Source organism: Rhea americana, unplaced genomic scaffold (assembly GCF_003343005.1).
Source record: "Rhea americana isolate MKP2758 unplaced genomic scaffold, rheAme1 scaffold_17, whole genome shotgun sequence".
Taxonomy (NCBI): Eukaryota; Metazoa; Chordata; class Aves; order Rheiformes; family Rheidae; genus Rhea; species Rhea americana.
The window spans coordinates 8,122,403-8,132,341 of record NW_028185816.1 but is presented as its reverse complement, the minus strand read 5'-3'; positions in this window follow the sequence as shown (position 1 = coordinate 8,132,341).

Sequence of the window (9,939 nt, the reverse complement as noted above, 5' to 3'; positions counted from 1 at the left end):
AAAAAAAAAAAAAAAAAAAAAAAAAAAAAAAAAAAAAAGAGCTTTGCTGGTTTCAGTCAGCAGCAGATCTGTCCTGTTTTCTTACTTAAAAAAAAAAAAGTTAAAATTCATGTACTGTGTTCTTTGAGTGTCTACGTTTTATGTCTCAGTGGTACATCAGGCTGATTCCCTGAATTAAAGGCATCATCACTGCCAAGAGAGTGTATTTAGTATGTTAATTTGATGAAAGCTGTGACTATAAAGCAAAGTATCTCTGATCTGTATTCAGAGGCATTTGACTGGATAGAAAAAAAGAGAATTTGAAAAAGAAATTCTCATTAGAGGATGAATGTTGAAAGTTAAAATCACACTTAATCTCCAAAAAAGCCTCATACATGTGTAACCCCCTTATCTCCTCTATTTTCTCTTTTCATGATGTAGCTTGTGATAGATGCTAAGCTGAGGTCTGGGAGGAGGTCATCAAAATCTCTCTTGATGATGATGCGATGATGAAGACATCGCATTAGTACCCCTTCTCAGTCATCAACCCACAAAAAGATATCCTTGTTAGATAGCTGAAAACCTTTAGAGCATAAAGAGGAGGAAAGAAAAATAGAAATAAATCTTTCCTTCCTCTCTTGCCTCTATGCCTTTGCTATACCATGCTGCTTTTTGAACTGCTGCTCAATGAAATCAACACATGGATTTTTGAGGAAGAGTAAAGCATGGCATTGTATTATTCCACAATTTTTACAATGAAATGAAATTGTTTTATTCTTACCCACCTGCTCTTCACTTACTTTTACTTTGGAAACATTTTTAGGGATGTTAAAGTGAGTGTTTTCTCTAGAGGAATCATTTGCAAGGTAACGTGTGGACCAGTGGCTATATCTCCCAGCCCTGAGTCTACTGGATGAAAATGGAGAATTTTCCACAAAAGGCTTGGTCTCTCACATCTTACAGAAACTAATTAAACAGACTTTTTGTTTGTTTAAAGTTGTCTGATTAATTGGAGTACATGATAATAAGAAGTTTCTTTAAACCAAAATAAATCTGGTTCCTTTTGTAGCAGAAATCTACAGTCCAGATTCCTCACTGTCTTTGGCAAGATGCTATTAAGACGTGTTTCTTGTATGATTGAATGTTTAAAATTCATTATTTGTAAAGTAACGAGAGCAAAGTTGAAAAAGTTTAGTATTGCAATTTTGTAAGTAAAAGAATCATTGCCTTCTAGGAATGTACAATAGGAATGACATTCTCATCCTAGAAGAGGTCTTGGGAATTATTTACTGATGTTACCTAGAACTCAGATTGTGCAAGTTTATGATTAGTTATCTGAATTAGCCTGGGCCTTCTTGAATCCTGCTGTCTGGATTTTCAGTTGAGGGTAGTCATCAGACGTTTTTGATTTGAAAGATTATAAAAAAAACCCATTCTGTGTATGGATGTGTGCCGCCTCCCTTTGTGCTGCCTTTTAAGATCTACATCATACCATGCTGCCACAGAAGGTCTGTTTCAGCAGAAGCTCTTCCCTTCTTTTTAATTAAATTCACTTTTAGAGTGGTAGAGATGGCCTGTCTAAAGGCTGACAGGAGAGAGCTGTTTCACAGTGTGGCATCAGGTGTGGTTATAGAGCTCTTTTTTATTATTATTATTTTTTAAGCTGAATCTACATGGTATTGCAGAAATTCAGATATCTGTGCTGGAGCTGGGAGTACTACTGTTCAAATTCTTGTATTTGAAAGTTCTTTGAGAGGAGGCTTGAACCTGTTCCTGCTGAAATTATAGTGGCATTCTGTTCGTTCGTGTTAGTTCTTCTTCCTCATGGTATGAGGAAGGGATGATAAGGAACCTGAGCCAGACAGGAAGCCTTTAGAGGACAGATCGGGACTGCGGTTGCTGTGAGCCATGCACAGGACTTTCATTAGGTTTTGCCTGAGGCAGTCATTGCCTTGGTGATGACTTGGGTGGTGACATTTCAATGTTGACTGAAAGGGGCATTGATGTACATCTTAAATTTAGAAGTATTTTGCCTCTAATAAAGTCCTCTGTCAAGACAAGGTCTCTCTTGACATGGTTAGGGTGTTTTTGATGATCATAGCAGCCTGCTGCATCTTTGACTATGTTCACTGTTCAGTGAACAGACCCCGGAAAACAGAAGGAGGAGCTTTACTTGCTAGTTCTAGTTGCTGTTAAAAATGGAGAGATACTAGCCTCCTGAAGACCTCTTATTTCATTACTCTTTTTTTTTTCTTGAAACAATTATTTTGTGAAAATTCATTTTGTGAAGGAAATGAAATAAAACGTATATTTCAGAATTTGGGTTTCATTTGTTCATTTTTATTGCTTTACTTTCCAGTATTTTTTTTTCCTTTTCAAAGGCGTATTAATAAAAAGTAACTCAATTGTTTAGAGCAATTCTGTAACAGATGATCTATTTTTTAATTCATCAATCTACAAGCTCCTGTACCAAAAAAGTGAAATCTAGATTCAGTATTACAAAAAGGAAGACTGATAGATTAAATGCAGTGTAGCAAAGCTAGATCATAGCTTATGAGCTGTGTTATAGCTACAAGCCAAAGCCAACATACACCCCATTTGCTGTATAATCATAATCAATTAAACATAAAAGGTGTTTTAAAATTAGGCTGTTTAATCAAAGGAGAATGAAATTGCATCAAATACTTTTATATTTTTATTACTTTTACATTTTTATTCTTTATTGTTTGTAGGAATTGTGGTCAAGAATGTATTCGTTTAAAAGAAGGCAGGTTTGAGGTTTTAAATAAACTAAACTCACTGTGAAGCTCTAAATATAGCTAAACTCACTGGAGAGAGAGAGAGAAGTTTGCTCATCTACAGTGACTGTGGTGAAAATGACCTTTATTTCATTGTATGTATAAAATCAAGCACCTAGCATCATAGGGTAGAAGGTGCTGCTATAGAAGACTTTATAAAGTATCAGTTATTATAGGAAATTTGACTTACTGTACTTTTATTCTGACCTGAACTTTAAAGATATTAATCAACTGCAATGACTTAAATACTGTATGCTGTGTCAGGCTCATATGAAGCTCTTATGAAGACTTTTTTTTCCAATTCTTATATCAATTCTATTTTGTCTCCTTTTTAGTTCAGATGATAATACAATATATTAAAACACCACGTGTGGAAAGAGTAGTTTCTTAGTGCCTTTGTTCATCATTTCTATTCAGCTAAACGTCATCCTTAGCACAGGAGAATATTTGAATAAGCAGTTAAAAGATTGTCTGAAATCACAAAAATTTACCAAGCCCTGATATTCACAAACACGTGCATAGGACAGTGAATAAAAAAGTGGAGTTATGCAGCGTTTAATTTCCTGATTTATTAAGCCAGGAGGTTTAGCATTAATAGATCCTTTATGGAAGCACAGCACAAGTGTGATCTCTTCTGACCAGAAACTTACTTGTAAGTGAGTTTCTGCTCAAAAGAGATCACTGCTAAGTGATCACTATGTGATCACTGTAGTAGCGTTTCTGCTAAGCAGAGAGACCTTTCTTCCTTCGTGTTTGGGGACTGCAAGTGTGCTGTTTGCTTCATCTAGTGGGATATACAACTTTTTATCTTGTGCTTGAAGTAGTATCTAAAAGGCAGCATCTCAAAGATGCCCTAAGTCCTGCAGTGGTGACACAGGGTTGGTGGCTGGCAGAGCAGAAGGGTGACAGGGCAGTGCACCAAAGTGGTTTGAGGTTTCTTGGCAGAGTAGACAAAACTCAGTTGTGAATTTTGAAGGAGGACGTCCCGTGGCTAGGGCAGCCAAGATCGATGTTGTGCTGTCAGCAGAACCAGTTTGTGACCCATCTGGGTCTCCCCTCCTCCTCAGGCAAAGTTGGCAGTTGACAGCCCCGGTTGCCCAAGGCAGCTACCTGCCTTGTGCCTAAAGGCCACCGCGTCTACACACGGTGTCAAATGTCTATGGGGCACGGAGGACCGGCCAGCTAACTGTTTGGCACCCTCCTCTGGGAGGCATGCAGCGTGTGTTGGACATCTCATGGGACCTGTCTGGCCTGAGTCCAGGATAAGTCTTCTCCAAGTCGTATCACTGTCCTTTCTCAGTTTATGTATTAACATATTATGAGTGATTTCCTCTATAATTGAAAGTAGTATGATTCTCCTCCAGTAGCTGTTGTTAAGAAAATCTCCTTTTCATTATACTTTCTGTTAAGAAAATCTCCTTTTCATGATATATTCTTTGCGTTTAGAGGAACTCTCCAAATGCCACACTTCATGAACAGATCTGTCAGGCAAGTTTTATTGGGAATTTTATGAATTTTGTTGTCAACACATGGCTGTTGCTCTGTTCTTTTGTTTTGCCCTGTGTTAGGCACTCCCTCTAGATTGTGTTTCAAACCAAACTGTTCACATTCACATGTCTTATTGAATTCTGGTGTTGAGATGGGATTGGGTCTGTTGAGGACTTCTTTGAAATGCTTTCTGCCCATATGTTTTGCTGTTCCAGTTCAGTTGTGAGCATTTACTGACCCATTTTGGGGAGTTTAATATTGGAATTTCCAAGACAGAAGAATCTTCTTTGCTAAGTGGCAACTTGGTAAAATAGTAGCTTAAGTTTTAACTCATTTTCTATTTTCCTCTACTGTTTGCTATTTACGCTTTTGTATCCTTTCTTATACTTTACTTTTAGCAGTAATCATTGGCCTTTAGGATTAAGAATTTTTTCCTTTCCATGTTTTTCTTATCTAGATAAAGGACTTTTTTAGTTCATGAAATTTTTATTTTATGAAGGTAGCAACGCTGTTACCACAACAGCTTAAATCACATTCTAGCATAGGAAGCCCCTATTTTTATTTGTTGGCAATCTGTGTTGCCTCCATTGCCCCAGATCAACTCCACGGTCTGGATCTTCTCACAAGTGGGTGCTTCTGTGCCTAGTTGTGTGACTGCTTGTCCTTTGCTTCTTCGTGATATCTTCCTTCTCTTTATCTTCAGTTTGATGATAGAAGCACTGTGGGGTGCTCCTGACGTCTCTTCTTTTTCCCTGCATTTGGGTGGATGATCTGACTTACCTGCTGATTCCAGAGTGACCAGGCTGAAATTTTTGACCTGTCATCTCGTGCAGTCAGTGGTTTTCTGTTTGTTTTGATGAAGGAAAATAGTGTCTCCAAGAATTAGATGAACACTGAGAACAAATCAAAATGAGTGCCTTGTCCTTTCTTCTTCTTCCTTTTTTTTTTTTTTTGGTTGACACCCAACGCTCATGTCCAAGTTTTTCTTTGTCACATCTTTGATACTGATGTCTTCTATCAAAAGGGATCATTTGTATTTCGGTGTTTTGGTGATCACGTTTGGAGGCATCTATATAAGCCTTTTGTCAATGATTCCTCTGTCACAGTGCAGTTGTGTGTGATTGACGTCGTCCGTCATGAGCCTGAAGAAAAAATGCATTGCTTGATAGATTTTTGAATGCATAAGTGTTATTCCTCAGAGATTCTGTGCCATGAACAGTATTCCCATTGAATTAGTATCTTCCTTTAGCTGGAGTGGGTGAGCTATATTCTTCCTTGCTTGCAGTGTTACTGTTGCACGTAGCAACTTACTCTCACCAGTGTCTATGAATGTAAGACTATAATTGACCATGTTTCTCACGATCCATATTTAAAACCTAGTTCTCACATTTCAGCAAGCAATGTTGATCACTGTATCTCTGCTACACTTGGACTCTTCGTGTCCTGTTGTGGTTTTGACATTGTTGTTTTAGCCCCTCAAGTTTTCTTTCTCTCTTTTTTCTTTTTCTTTTCCTTTTTTTTTTTTTTTTTTTTTTTTTTTTTTTTTTTTTTTTTTTTTTTTTTTTTTTTTTTTTTTTTTTTTATTCTTCCCATATAGGTCTGTTTCATTTCTTGTAGTGTAGTAGCTAGCCTTAAAAGTAATCTATCCCATTTTGTCTGTGCTTGGGATGCAACGAAAACATGAAATAGATACCACAACTATAATTTCCAGACACATTTTTTTGTTTTGTACGTATTTCTTTAGTTCTTTGCCACAAAATGAGACTTATTTTCTATTTTTTTAATTTTTTTTTAGTAACGACTCATTGAAGGTATCCTGCTGCAAGAAGTTGTCTAGCTTTTCTTGACTCGGATACTGCCTTATTTTCTTGTGGTCACTACAGTTTCGGAGACATTGTACTTAACAAGAGGATAGTCTCTTCCATTGCCTTTACTTGTGCTGCTCAGTTGAACAAGTGATCCTGCAGGAAGGAGGAGTGCCAATGTGGCCCTAGCTCAGATGGGCAGCCAAGAAATTTTACTGAAGACTGACTTTGACTCGAATCAGGGTACACGTTTTGACTTCTGTCACAAAATTAAACTTTGGTCCTAGGCTTTTTGCCTTTTGTTCCCTTTAAACAGGCTGACACAAGGAAGAAGTAATCCAGCTGCTTAATGTCCGTGTGTGGCTGTACGGTGTTTCGGCCCCGCTAGCGGAGAGCAGGCTCCCGTCCGCCCACTGAGCTGTCGATTCCCTCACGCAGGAGGTAGATTCGCGTTTGATGTCAGGGTTCTTGCTATGCCACTGTGGCAACATAGCTTGATACATGGTTGAGAATAGTTTTCAGTAGGGTTTAGGCACTGATGGCCAGGCGAGTACTGATTAGCTGTGTGTGAGATACCAAGAGAGGAGTCCCCTTCTCTTAGGCACTTAACTTCTTCAGTGGCTGCATTTGCAGGCTCAACCTTTACGTGCAGAATGTTTAGGGGTGAATGAATCCTCATAGACCAGATGTGCTTGTAAAATCCTTCTTCCTGTGCTTTGGCACCTCCTCCCAGGTTTCTTTTGCCCCCCTCCATCCATAAATCCTCCATCACCAGGGGAGCAGATGTGTGATTGCTGAGAGCACTCCTCTCCTCTCCTCGGGAGGCTTGAAGCTTGCTCTGGTTTTACTAGTTGTGTAAGCCTGCACGTCCCGCTGCAGAAAAGTCTGGAGTCTCCGCTCCCTGTTGCAGCTTTTTAAGTATATGTACAACTGTAAAAGGGACGTTTTGGTCAGATTGTGGAAATCAGATTCATTTGTAAAAGATTGTGGGCTCTTTGGGCAAGGGGCTTACTCTTTTCTATATTGTGTCAGTTTATTAGTGTTGGACTAATAAAATAGTTAAAATGTGCGTTTGTCTGTACTAAGCTGACTATAAAAGTGTATTATCTCTGGATTAATGATGAAAACGTATTTTTTAAAGAATTTTTCAAAGAAGGTATGGAGGAGACGAGTGTTTTTTTTTTTTTTTTTCCTTAAACCAAAGATAGAAAAATTTCTAGGGTTGTAAATATGAAAGCAAGGGCAGAGTTTTGTCATTCTGCAGCATGTAGGATAATTGTATTCTGATGCAAAAGGCGATGCCCCTCAATTAGAAGTAAGAGAAAAAGCTGCCAGAAGAGTGTGGAATTTGAAGGTAGTCATTAGATATGAACCTAGTGCTGAAAAGGTTTTCAAGGGTTGAACAGCAAAGAGAAGAGTGTCAAATATGCCAGTTTGTAGTGAAAGAGTCAAATGGTTTATTTTGGAGAGATGCTTGTGGAGGAGAGTAGTAATTGCAGATTAGAAAATGGCCTGACATTTGAAAGGAAATGAAAACCATTTTAATGTAAGGAAAAATTAGTTAGAATCAATTTTAATTAAGAAGCTTCTATGTATTCCTGAATATGGTAGAATTTGGGAAATGCCTTTACATGGGGAACCTTTTAATAGAAAAATCAGTTTGACCATTTCTTTACTTAAAGGAACATAAAACACAGATTATTATAACTTTTGTGACTGCAAGTTGAAAACATAACATGTCACATTATAAAAGCAAGCAGCACATCATAAAAGCAGGTTCTACATATATTCACAAGATATTCGTAGATAAATCACAAATAAAAATGTGAACCCTGTGCAATTTCTTCTTTATATTTGTCCTGTATCATAGGGAAGAGTGATTTAAGGAATTTTAAATTGGCATTTCTTTTTGCATTGCTCTGGCTATTTGGCCAGGAAACTTGATTATGAAGAAAAAACAAACAGAATAACATTTCTCTACATGAAAGAAGTTTGTTAGCTTAGGTATGTCCAATGCAACAGTTTTTACTCTTTCAAATGTCTCACTAGTTTCATACCTTCTTAGTAAGGGCTATGAGTTTTATTTGTGGAATTACAGAGAAATACTGATATTATCTACCTACCTAGAGCCACTAGAACGGTAAGAAGTCTGTCTCTTACTGTGCTGCTTTTCTGTTGTGTTTTCTGCTGTTTGTTTCTGCTTCCTTTTTTAATGTTGTCTTTTGCGAAATCTGCAGAGTGGTATGTAGATGATTTAGCACACTTGAGTCCTCTGTCCTTGTGGCTGTAGGAATGCAAATATGAAGAATTAGGTGTAGAAAGATGTGCACCCAGTAAGTTCTTGTGCCTTTCTTAGCTAAAGCAATCTGTGTATGGACTTGGCTGTGATTCAGCTGAGGTTTCCTTGTGGTATAAAGCATGGCAGAAGCTGTAGGACATCTACGTGATAAGAGATGACTGTGGTGGTCTCTCTCTTGGGATGTCTACCCGATAAACCAGACCAGGAGAGAAGCAGCATAGGGGAGGTGTTTCAGAGGCAAACTGGTATAAAATATGCCTTACGCAATAGTTCATTGGTCCTTCTTAGCCTCTTGTTCAACTGCTGCCTGTGAGAAGGGGGTAATGACCTCCCTTTACATCCTGCCCGGCTTCACAGAAAGTGTAAATAACCACTTTTTCTCACTATTTTGATTTAGCATTTTGGTAAAAAAAAAATAAAATAAAAATTGTTTTAACTCGTTGATATCAATTCATTATAAATTACCAACAGATATTGCTAATTGAGTAAATATGATCAACACTTACTAGAATAAGTGCATTTTTGTTTCTTGTGAATCACTAGAAAAGCCAGGGATGTGGAAAGCTTTAGTTTCAAAGTGTTTCCATGTTTATATTGCTATTGAGGACTCTCTAAAATATTTTATCTAGTGTGGTAGAAATATGATAGTGCTATTGATATAAGATAGCTGATTTTAAAACAAACTTTAGGTATACCACTACAGAGAAGAATTCCTCACTGAGATTTCAGTTCAATCAAGGTAGTTAAGCTATTATGACCCTGTCGTATGTGTCATATAAATGTGACAATATTGGGCTTGTGCAAGTGAAACATTTCAGAGCATAGATATTGTGCATTACTGATGCAATCAATTCGCATAAAGATTATTTCAAAAGAAAATAAATCTTTTTTATATACTGTGAAGAAATTTTAAAATTATTTATAAATTTTCTGTGTTGACAGATCTTTGAGAATTAGATAGGTACACCATTTTCTGCAATATTTGCACATATTCAAAACAGACAGACAACAAGAATACACTGAACAAAATACAACATGCTGCATTCTCAAGGCTCATTAAAAAAAGTCAGTCAAGCAATGTACATGAGTTAATGTTCTGTATTGTTCAAATCAAAGCAGTCTAAAACCAGTCCAAAAATGATCTCTTTCACAGAATAATTTCACATAAGAGTTTTTTTGGGAAAATATAATTTAAAATTTGTCCCCCCCCCCCCCTTTTTTTTTTTAGTAGCATTTCTTACAGCCTTTTGGGATGTATGCATAATGACCTGTCCCTTCATAACGCAGGGTATGGCATCTGGAAGTTCATCTGATAACATACCTTGTAACTGATAATTTTTTGTGTTGCTGAAAAGTGCTGATTAAAACAAGCAGAAGTTTGAATCAATGTAAGAGCCATGTGGCAAGTGAGATATGGAACTGAAGTAACAGAGGGGATTAAAAGTGGTTGCCCTTGCTGCTGAGTGAGCGTCTGAACAGCCAGGCCGTTCTGGAAGGAGAAGACTGCTCATGCACCTTTCTGCCTCTCTCCCTCCTTCCCTCTACTGTGGTTTTTCTTTCAATTAAAAAA